The 9,522-nt window shown below is 53.0% G+C and overlaps 1 long non-coding RNA gene across 1 annotated transcript; it reads left to right on the forward strand.

Moving 5' to 3' along the window:
• Positions 1–6,639: 6,639 nt before the first annotated feature.
• Positions 6,640–7,707, forward strand: LOC127567204 (uncharacterized). Its single transcript, XR_007955850.1, has 2 exons — positions 6,640–6,760; positions 7,457–7,707. It is a non-coding gene; the product is annotated as an uncharacterized LOC127567204 (long non-coding RNA).
• The last annotated feature ends 1,815 nt before the right edge of the window (positions 7,708–9,522 follow it).

Genomic DNA, 9,522 nt, shown 5'->3' on the forward strand with positions numbered 1-9,522 from the left:
TCTTCATGGAATTTGTGAACGGAGGATCATGATTTGTGCACCTATTGGTCAATGTTACACCATCCATCCGATATCGGAAGAGGTTCATCGGGATTTTACCTGGATTTGAGAGCGTACGCCACAGGGAGAAGTTGGACAAACTTGGATTGTTTTCTCTGGAGGGTCGGAGGCTGAGTGGAGGTCCAGTAGAAGTACGTAAAATTATGAGAGGAATAAACAGGGGAGATAGTCAGAGGTTTTTGTCCCAGGGTGTAAATGATCGCCCAGTCTACACTTGGTAGAGGCGGCCACGTCGAATGCAGTGGACCAGATTAGGAGAGGTGCAGGTGCATTAGAAGAGGGCTATTCAGGTCTCTGGGTGGTGGTGAGGGTGGAGGTTAAGGGACAGGTCCTGCTCCACCTACGGTTGCAGGCAAAAGTGCATGCGGACTGGGAAGGGTGGTTGGGGAAGGATGAGGGGACCAGGTATTCCGAAGTGTTTGGCCCTTGCGAAGATCAGAAAGGGGGCTGAGATTTGACTGGTGGTGGATAACGTTGGGGCCTGCAGAAGTGGCGGCAGGAGATGTGTTACATGTGGAGACTGGTGAGTTGGGAGGTGAGGTTCAAAGGAACTCAACCGCAGTTTTGTCTGGGTTGATTGTGGGTGTATGGAGAGCAAACGTGCGGGATGTGGAGGAAATGCGTGTGAGGATTCCATCCACTGCGGCAGAGGAGGAGCGCTGTTCAAGAGGAAGAAGGACATTTCGGAATCCCCAATGCAGAAGGTTAATCATGATAACATATGCATTGATGACGGACAAATTGTGAAAAAGAACGACATCTTTACAGGATCCCGGGTGGGATGAGATATTGTCCCTTCCCACTTACAGCTGGGTCACCTTTCATGCCCTCCACCATGTTCACAGCTTCCCATTTCCTGCTCCCAACCGGTTCAAATCTGCCATGATATTCCAGCCTGTTCAAACATCCTGCTCCCAGCAGGAAGGTCTTAGGACGGTCCTTTTCTTTCTTGAACAAAGAAACAACCAGTTCTCCTCCAGGAACACTCACGTGACTTCGTAGAAATTATCTTTACAAATTTCCCATTCCTCCAACTTCATGCAGACCAAAGCTGTAGCCATGAGCACTCGCACACGACACAGCTCCGCCTGTTCGTTTCCTGCGTAAAACTGTCCTTCTTAAACCATAAGACCATAAGGCCATCAGACATAGGAGCAGAATTGCCCATTTCGGCCCATCGATACTGTTCCGCCATTCATAGAACATAGAACAGTACAGCACAATACAGGCCCTTCAGCCCACGATGTGGTGCCGACCTTTAAACCTCTAATTGTGACTATCTAACCCCTTCCTCCCACATATCCCCCTATTTTAAAATCTTCCATATGCTTATATAGTAATCTCTTGAATTGGACCAATGTACCTGCCTCCACCACCGCCCCAGGCAGCGCATTCCATGCACCAACCACTCTCTGGGTAAAAAACCATCCTCTGATATCTCCCTTGAACTTCCCACCCATTACTTTAAAGCCATGCCCTCTTGTATTGAGCATTGGTGCCCTGGGAAAGAGGCGCTGGCTGTCCACTTTATCTATTCATCTTAATATTTTGTACTCCTCTATCATGTTTCCTCTCATCCTCCTTCTCTCCAAAGAATAAAGCCCTAGCTCCCCTAGTCTCTCCTCATAATGAATACTCTCTAAACCAGGCAGAATCCTGGTAAATCCCCTCTGCACCCTTTCCAACGCTTCCACATCCTTACTATAATGAGGCGACCAGATATGGACACAGTAGTCCAGGTGTAGTCCAACCAGAGTTTTGCTGAGCTGCATCATTACCTCGCCGTTCTTAAAATCGTTCCCTCGACTTATGAAAGCTAATACCCCATAAACTTTCTTATCTAACCTATCCACCTGAGATACAACTTTCAGGGATCTGTGGATGTGGACCCCAACATCCCTCTGTTCCTCCACACTACCAAGATTCCTGCCATTAACTTTGTTCTCTGCCTTGGAGTTTGTCCTTCCAAAGTGTACCACCTCACACTTCTCCAGATTGAACTCCATATACCACTTCTCAGCCAAGCTCTGAATCCTGTCAATGTCCCTCTGCAATTTTGGACAATCCTCTACACTATCCACAACACCACTAATCTTTGTGTCGTCTTCACACTTGCCAACCTCCCCCCCCCCCACCCCAACTACTCCCTCATCCAAGTCACTAATAAAATTCACGAAAAGCAGAGGTGCCAAAACCCATCCTTGTGGGACACCGCTAGTCACAGCCCTCCAATCTGAATGCACTCCCTCCACCACAACCCTCTGCTTTCTACAGGCAATCCAACTTTGATCCACATGGCCAAGCTACCCTGGATCCCATGCCCTCTGACCTTCTGTATAAGCTTACCATGCGGAACCTTGTCATTGGTATTGGTATTGGTTCATTATTGTCACAGAGCTGTGAACGGATCCCAGTCCATCAGGTAAACCAGCGTCCTCTCCAATGACGCCACTTCCACTTCCCGATACTTCGGGAGAGGTTACAACAGATTCAAGGGCCCCTCCCACTGCGGTCATTCTCGCTTCTCTCCTCTCCTGTGATGTGAGGGGAGTCTTATGCAAAAGGGCAAGGCCATTTCGTTTGGAAGGCGAGCAAAGCGAATGCAGAGAGGATGTAATGGGGCACTTTGAGAGGAAAAATCAGGGCAGGAGAGACATAGTGACTGGAAGGGCCTTTGGGGAATATTCAGCAGCGGAGAAGTGGAATCGGTTTATTATTGTCGCATCTCCTGGATACACCGAAAAACGTAAATTTGCAGCCCATCCTTAGAGATAATTTCAAAACATCATGATATCGAGGACATACAAAAGGTAAATGCAATGACAATGCTGAATAAAGTGTCACAGTTGCAGAGAAAGTGCAGCGCAGGTGGTCAATGAGGTGCAAGAGCCATGGCGAGTTCCGTTGTGAGCTTAGACTTCATCTTTCAGCATATGAGAGGTCAATTCAAGAGTCTTATAACAGCGGGATTGAAGCTGTCCTTGAGACTGGCGATGCGGGTTTTCAAGCTTTTGTATCTTCTCTCCGATGGAAGGGGCTGAAGAGGACCTTGGCGCACGTCCAAACGTCCGTGAATGTGATAGCACAGGTAGGTGAGGTCGCGGGGACACCAGTGTTCATTAGCTGCTGCCCTCAGTACAACAGCAGGAAGAATGTGGTCCAACGTCATGAAAGATTGTTCAGGCCACAGCAAGAGCAGAGTGTTCAGTTCTGGTCGTCACGTTATGCTAAGGAAGAGATGGCACTGGAGGCGTTGCAAATGGGCGTTGCATGGTCTGGAGCGTTTGGGTTGTGAGGAAAGGCTGGGATTGTTGTGCAGCAAAATTTCCTCCAGCTGAGAGCAAGGCAGAGGATGTTTAGAGGGCATCCAAGGCTGAACGGTTTCACCGGGAACGTGCCTGAAATATGGACCGCACTGCCTGAGGAGGTGGGGAGACCAGGCGCTCTCACAACGGTAAAGAAGGATCAAGACGAGCCCAGAACTGCCGGTGCATCGAAGGCTACGGACCAAGTGTGGATGATTGCGATTACTGTACATGGTTACTTGGTGGTCCGCATGGACCCGGTGAAGTGCAGGGTCAAATTATTGGTGTCTGACGAGAATTACCCCTCAAATACAGAGTTGAATAATACATGCATGTTACCTTTAAGAGGGGAGTTTCCAGAGCGCTAACTTGACTGGTTGATTGAAACCAAGCCCGTCCCCGAAGGTCCCGCCGGAATGCACGAGGCAGTGGGCGGCGGACTCTGGGCCAGCGGCTGATTGGGACAGTCATTGAGTGCGGGTTCACCAGCGGTGGCAGAAAGAGGGCGAGTCGGCTCCACAGCTTCATTCGTCGGGGAGGTTTGGCCTGTTGTGATGGACGGGCTGTGTGCTCTGGCTTTATTCTTTGTTGCGATTTGTTCAGCGCAACCACCGTCTCTCCTTCTTCCCGCCGATAAATGCTGGCTGTCTTCCCAATTCCGCAAAGCCTGCGGGTTTGCTGCGATTTCCGGCAGCGAGTGTGTGCTGAGAGGTTGCTGTTTTGATGAGGGGAGTGCGGATGTGCTGTCGTGTTTCTATTCCCTGGAAAATCTGCCCGGTGGGTATATCCCGGCCCGGCTGTATTCCAGGGTTGGCCAGCTTCCTTGCAATCCGGCAGCACTCTATGTCCCGGGACAGGATCCACTTTCTTCCGATTCTGGTTTTCAATTCGCTTCCCGAGTAGAAGTTGGTGGTACCAGACCCCCTCCCATTGCGAGACGGTGGCCTTGGTCACAGCCTTTTCCACTGATGAGAGGAATTTGGAGCTTGTCCTGTTCTGTGACGGGGCTTTCCCGCTGCTTGCATACTCCCGGAAAGTGGGAACGCAGAGTACTGGGTACAGGGTCCGACTGTCCCCGCCATTCGGCTCGGGGTAGGAAGATTTCAGTCAGATCCCGTGCGGGGGAGGGATCTGGTCAACGGGTTTCCGTGAGTCAGCGGCTGGAAACATGAACAGAGGCGAGGTTGTTGTCACTCTGGTACCAGACTCCGCATCCCCCTGTTCAGCATCTTCCCGCTTTCTGCTCTTCCCCCACCACCCACCCCCGCCCCCCCTGACTCAGTGTGCACCAAGGACGGGTGGGTCCTGGTCCCTATCTCCAGGGATCTGGCGATGCCTCCTGTAAACCTGAACACTGTGCATGTGAAGGAGGGCTCCGGAGCCGACTGTCGTCCCACCGCGGTCTCTGCAGACACTGTGCTCTTCCATTTCGCGCTCACCGAATGTGGCACCACTCAGCGTGTAGGTACGGGGCCGGGGGCCACCAGGGGCGCTTATCCGGGTGCTGATAGTCTTCGGTATCTTGTAGATGGACGGAAAGAAGGTGGTGTACGAAACAGACGTGCTGGGGCAGTTGTAGATCTTGGATGGAGATTTGGGCTCAGTGAGCAGGGACAGTCCCTTCAGGTGAGTGGGGGAGCACCTTGATCCGAGAGCGAAGGATTGTGCAGGCGTGTCTATACTCTTGCAGCCTCCATGTTCAATGCAGTTACAATGGAAGCCAAGTGTCAGAGCTTCAGGTGACGCCCCGTGTTTACACAGTTTCTCCGCCACTACCTGCCACTGAGGCTGATCTCCTGCTCCTGGAGCTGAGAATAGCGAGAGGTATTGAGTGTTGGCTGGTGCCTGGTGTCCAACTGCAGTCTTCCTGCAAATAGTGGCCGTCCTTCATCTTTCTCTCTGCAGATGACGGCTACCGGAGCTGGTACGTGGCCGGTGACTACCCGATCGTGAGTGGTCTGCGGGACCCCGTGATCGTGGAGGTTCGTGTCCCAAACAGCAACAACCCGTCCCTTGTGCTGGTTCTCAACGAGTGCGTGGCAACCCCTGGGCCCGAACCGTATTCGGGGCTCCGCTGGACCTCCTGGTGGACAGGTGAGGGGCGGACTGGGCAAGGAAGCGCTGTGACTCTCCACTCGGGGTATTTCCCCGTTGACCCGCCCTCTTTCTGTTTAGGTGCCCGTTTGCTGGTGACATCTGCAGAACCCGCCTGGTCCAGGTGGGCGACACTTCCCATCTGCTTTTCCCAACGCACCATGAGCGGTTTGTGGTCAGCACTCCCGTTTTCTGGGACCGGGTGTCGGCCCGACCTCTGAGCGGGGAGGTGAGTATCCAGATGTATTTCTCCGTCGCTCGCTGGTCTGAGCTGATTCCCCGGGTGTCGGTGAGTGGGGCGGCCCCTATTCCCCACTAACCGGAGAAGCATTGATCTCCTGCCTGAGGCCGCGGCACTGACCATCCCGCTCTTTATCCAGGTTTACTTCCACTGCAGAGCTGAGCTCTGCTCTCCCTCCGCCCGAGAGAACTGCACGGCTCCCTGCAGCCCCAGTAAGTACCAGTCCTCTGAGATTTGGCGGGTGGGAGTGGCTGAGGTCGCGTTTACTGCTTGTCCTTATTTACCCTTAAATGTGGTGAACCGCCGCACATCGCCTTGTGACAGGGTGAGGGGTTCTTGAGAAACGGGTGAAGATTTCAAACCCAGTGACGGAGGAGCAGCGGTATTTCCAAGTGGGGACAATAACCAAGTCGGTCAGAAGTCCTGGCCCTTGGTGGGAGAGGTTCTGAGGGGCTGGGCGAGCATTTGCTGTTGATACTGTGGACAGCATGCTCGGTCAGTGGTGAGACCGCTCCCTCCCACCACCCCGGATGTTGGTGGTGGGAGAATTGGGTGATTAAACTGCTCCGAGTTGGGACTTGCTGGTGTAAAATCTGGACTGCAGTCGCAGCTTAAGGATCCAACACCATCCCTCACATGTGATATTCTGCGGCTGTGGGGCTTGGGGCTTGGTGACTGAGCGCCTCCTGCACTGGCGAGGTGGTGTGAGGGTCTGCACCATCAACCTCCGGTCCTGAATCGAGTTCTGCCTCTGACCCGACATTTCGCCCTTCCCGTGAATCAGGGGAGGAAGAACCCGGTGAATCGGGAGATTGCCACATACCTGGGCAATCTGCGCCTCCCCAGCCTCTCCTATGTCCAGTCTGGGGCGTTGAACGGGTCTCCCCGCCAGAATGACCATGGTCCCACCATCTGCGTTAAACTTTCTCTTCCTCACAAAAAAGACGAAGAAGCGCAGAGGGGCGGCCTGAGATACTGGTGACGGCCGCTGGGCCCATCATTCTGCTGGAAGAGGAGAACTTGGCTGTTGGACTCCACCAGCGGGAGGAAGGTGAAGCAGGTAGCTGCAGCTGACGTGTACCTGGAGCCGCTCTAACCACGGAATGCCCTTTCTTCTTTCTGTAAGAAGGATCGAACCCGACCCCTTCCCCCAACACTCGTATACCTTGCACAACTTGTTCCACTCTATCGCGATTTCTCCCTCCAAATCAGAAGTGTCGCCACGGGGACTGACAGCTCCGCCAGTCATTACACCGGTTACATGGAACAGTCCCTGCTGCAATGCTACCATGGCGTCCTCCCTCACTTTCTCGGGTTCATCGACGAATACATTGGTGTTGCTTCCTGCACTTGTGCGGTACTTGCGTATTCTGACACTTCTTTATTTGTGGTCCCAACCTCCTCCCTTGAGTAGTTCCCTTCGTTCCACATGGCCCCGTATGTCTAATTTCAAGCTCCGCCACTTCTGCCAGTTGTAACGGGATCCCACAAGCAGTCGCATCTCTCTCCCCTAACCCGCCTTTCCGGTTTGCTCGTAGCACATTCCGCGCAGCCCTCCTCCCCATGGTACATTCCAATAACCAAAGGAGGTGCCGCCCTTGACCTTGTACCTCCTCCCTTGTCAACATCCGGGACCATCCTTCCCATATATTCCGGCTGGCGTAGCTCTGCGCTTCGTCCTGATACAGGGACAAGACCCGCTGAGATCCCCCAGCGGTTTCTGCTGTTTGCTTTAACACGTGTCCTGTCTCCACAGATGCTGCTGCCGATGCTCCGTCCCGTGTCCTTCCTGGAGTGGCGGCCGGGACAGCGCTGCTCTCCGTGGCCCTGGTAGTCGGCGCCGTGGCTTTGTGGAAACGGGAGACGGGTGTCGGGACGGGCTCCGATGGCAGCTCCCTGGAACTGTAGGTGTCTGTTGGAGAATAAACTGCTGTTGTCACTGAGCCCCTCTCTGCAGTTGCTCTTTATTCACCTCGGGTTTGTCCTTATTCCTTGCAATTGTTCGCGTTACTGGGGGTTGGAATAGTTGGCAGCGTCTGCCAGCTGCCGCCGTCTACACCCCGGCCCCGCCCGCACCACAAATTCCTGTTGCCGTCCTCCTGTTCTTCAGGTCTCCGGGTTTCTCATTTGTCTCGGATCCCTGAAGTTTCTGCAGTAGAGTTAACAATCCCCTCGCCATTGCTTTCAGTTATTTGGACTACAGTCGCTAAACTCTTGCGCCGCCTTAGCGGTGAGTCGTTTATCGCTGGAAGTGGGGCAGTGGAAGCAGAGTTAATGGCAAAAGCCGGATGTATTTGCAAGGGAAAGAAACACATGACTGTGGGGAGACGTCTGGTCGGATTGTTATTTCTTGGAGCTAGGATGGTCGCTGCGGGCCGAATGGCTTCCTTCCATTCCGTAACAGGTGTACAAAGGTTCATCGCTGAGTGAAGACCCCTGAGGCACGGACACTGCTGAAGCAGCGTCGCCATCTTGCAGACGTTGCCCTCGACGAGCGCCGTCCGGCAGTCGTTGGTTCACCAGCTTCTCGCGGGCAATTGGGGAAGGGCAAATAAACGCTGGCTCAGCCTCCGCAGCCCACGTCCTTGCATGGACTTTTAAACAGCGCCCTATTCCTCAACAAGTAGAGTTGAAGGAGCTCTGCGTGGTGGGGCGGCGGTTCTGAGTGAACGTGGAGTCTACTCAGATGAAAGAAGATCACGACAGGTTTAGACAGGGTAAGTAGTTCCTTCCTGTTAGCGGCTGGTGGCAGATCACTGGCAGCAGGAGGCAGAAGCGAGAGGGTTATAGGGGGTGGCGAACAACGTCACTGATCACCGCTGTCTCTACTGCCCAGGATTTGGCGCAGTCCAGTTCCTGTCAGCGGATCGTATTCGTCCGCCCGCCACCCTCTAATGAGAAATCTGGTCCTGTAAACTGCTGAGTAACGTTGCTGTACACGGCCCGGCCTGGTAATGATTCCGCATGTCCCCTTCTCGTGGTATCACACCTGAATGGATTCGGTGACTCGATGACCCAATATCAAATACATGAAGTCTGCAGAAGGACTTGTACAGATCGGGAGAGTGGTCAAAGAAGTGGCAGGTAGAACAGGGCAGGGAGGTGTGGGGTTCTGCACTTTGGTGGAAGTATAAAGCTGTGGAATATTTTCTAATTGGGAAGAAATTTCAGAAATCAGAGGTGCAAAGGAAGTTGGGAGTCCCAGTTTAGGTTTCCTTCAAAGTTAACTTGCAGGTTGAGTCGATAGTGAATAAGGCAAATGCAATGCTCTCATTCATTTCGAGAGGACCAGAACATGAAAGCGAGGATGGACTGCATAGGTTTTCCAAGGCGGTGGTCAGATGGCATTTGGAATATTGTGACCGACCTTGAGCCCCCTATCTAGGGAAGGATGTGCTAGTCCTGGAAAGAGTGCAGAGGAAGTTCACAAGAATTATGGCAGGAATGCAAGGCTGAACATAGGAAGAGTGTTTGATGTCTCTGGGCCTGTACTTGATGGAGTTCAGAAGGATGAGGGGGGATCTCATTGAAAGCTCCCTGATACTATACGGCCTGGATAGAGTGCCCGTGGAGAGGGTGTTTTCATTAGTGGGGCAGTACAGGATCTGAGGGTGCAGCCTCAGAATAAAGGGACGTCCCTTCAAAACTGGGATGTGTCTGAATATTTTCAGCCTTAGGGTGGCGCATCCATGAATTTCGTTGCCACAGAAGGTGGTGGAGGCCAAGACATTGACTGCATTTCGCCAGAAAAGTATTGTTCTTTATTGGGAAGGAGGTAAAGGGTTACGTGGGGGGGGGGGGGGGGGGGGATTGGGACTGAAA

This window comes from Pristis pectinata, unplaced genomic scaffold, assembly GCF_009764475.1.
Source record: "Pristis pectinata isolate sPriPec2 unplaced genomic scaffold, sPriPec2.1.pri scaffold_192_arrow_ctg1, whole genome shotgun sequence".
Lineage (NCBI taxonomy): Eukaryota > Metazoa > Chordata > Chondrichthyes > Rhinopristiformes > Pristidae > Pristis > Pristis pectinata.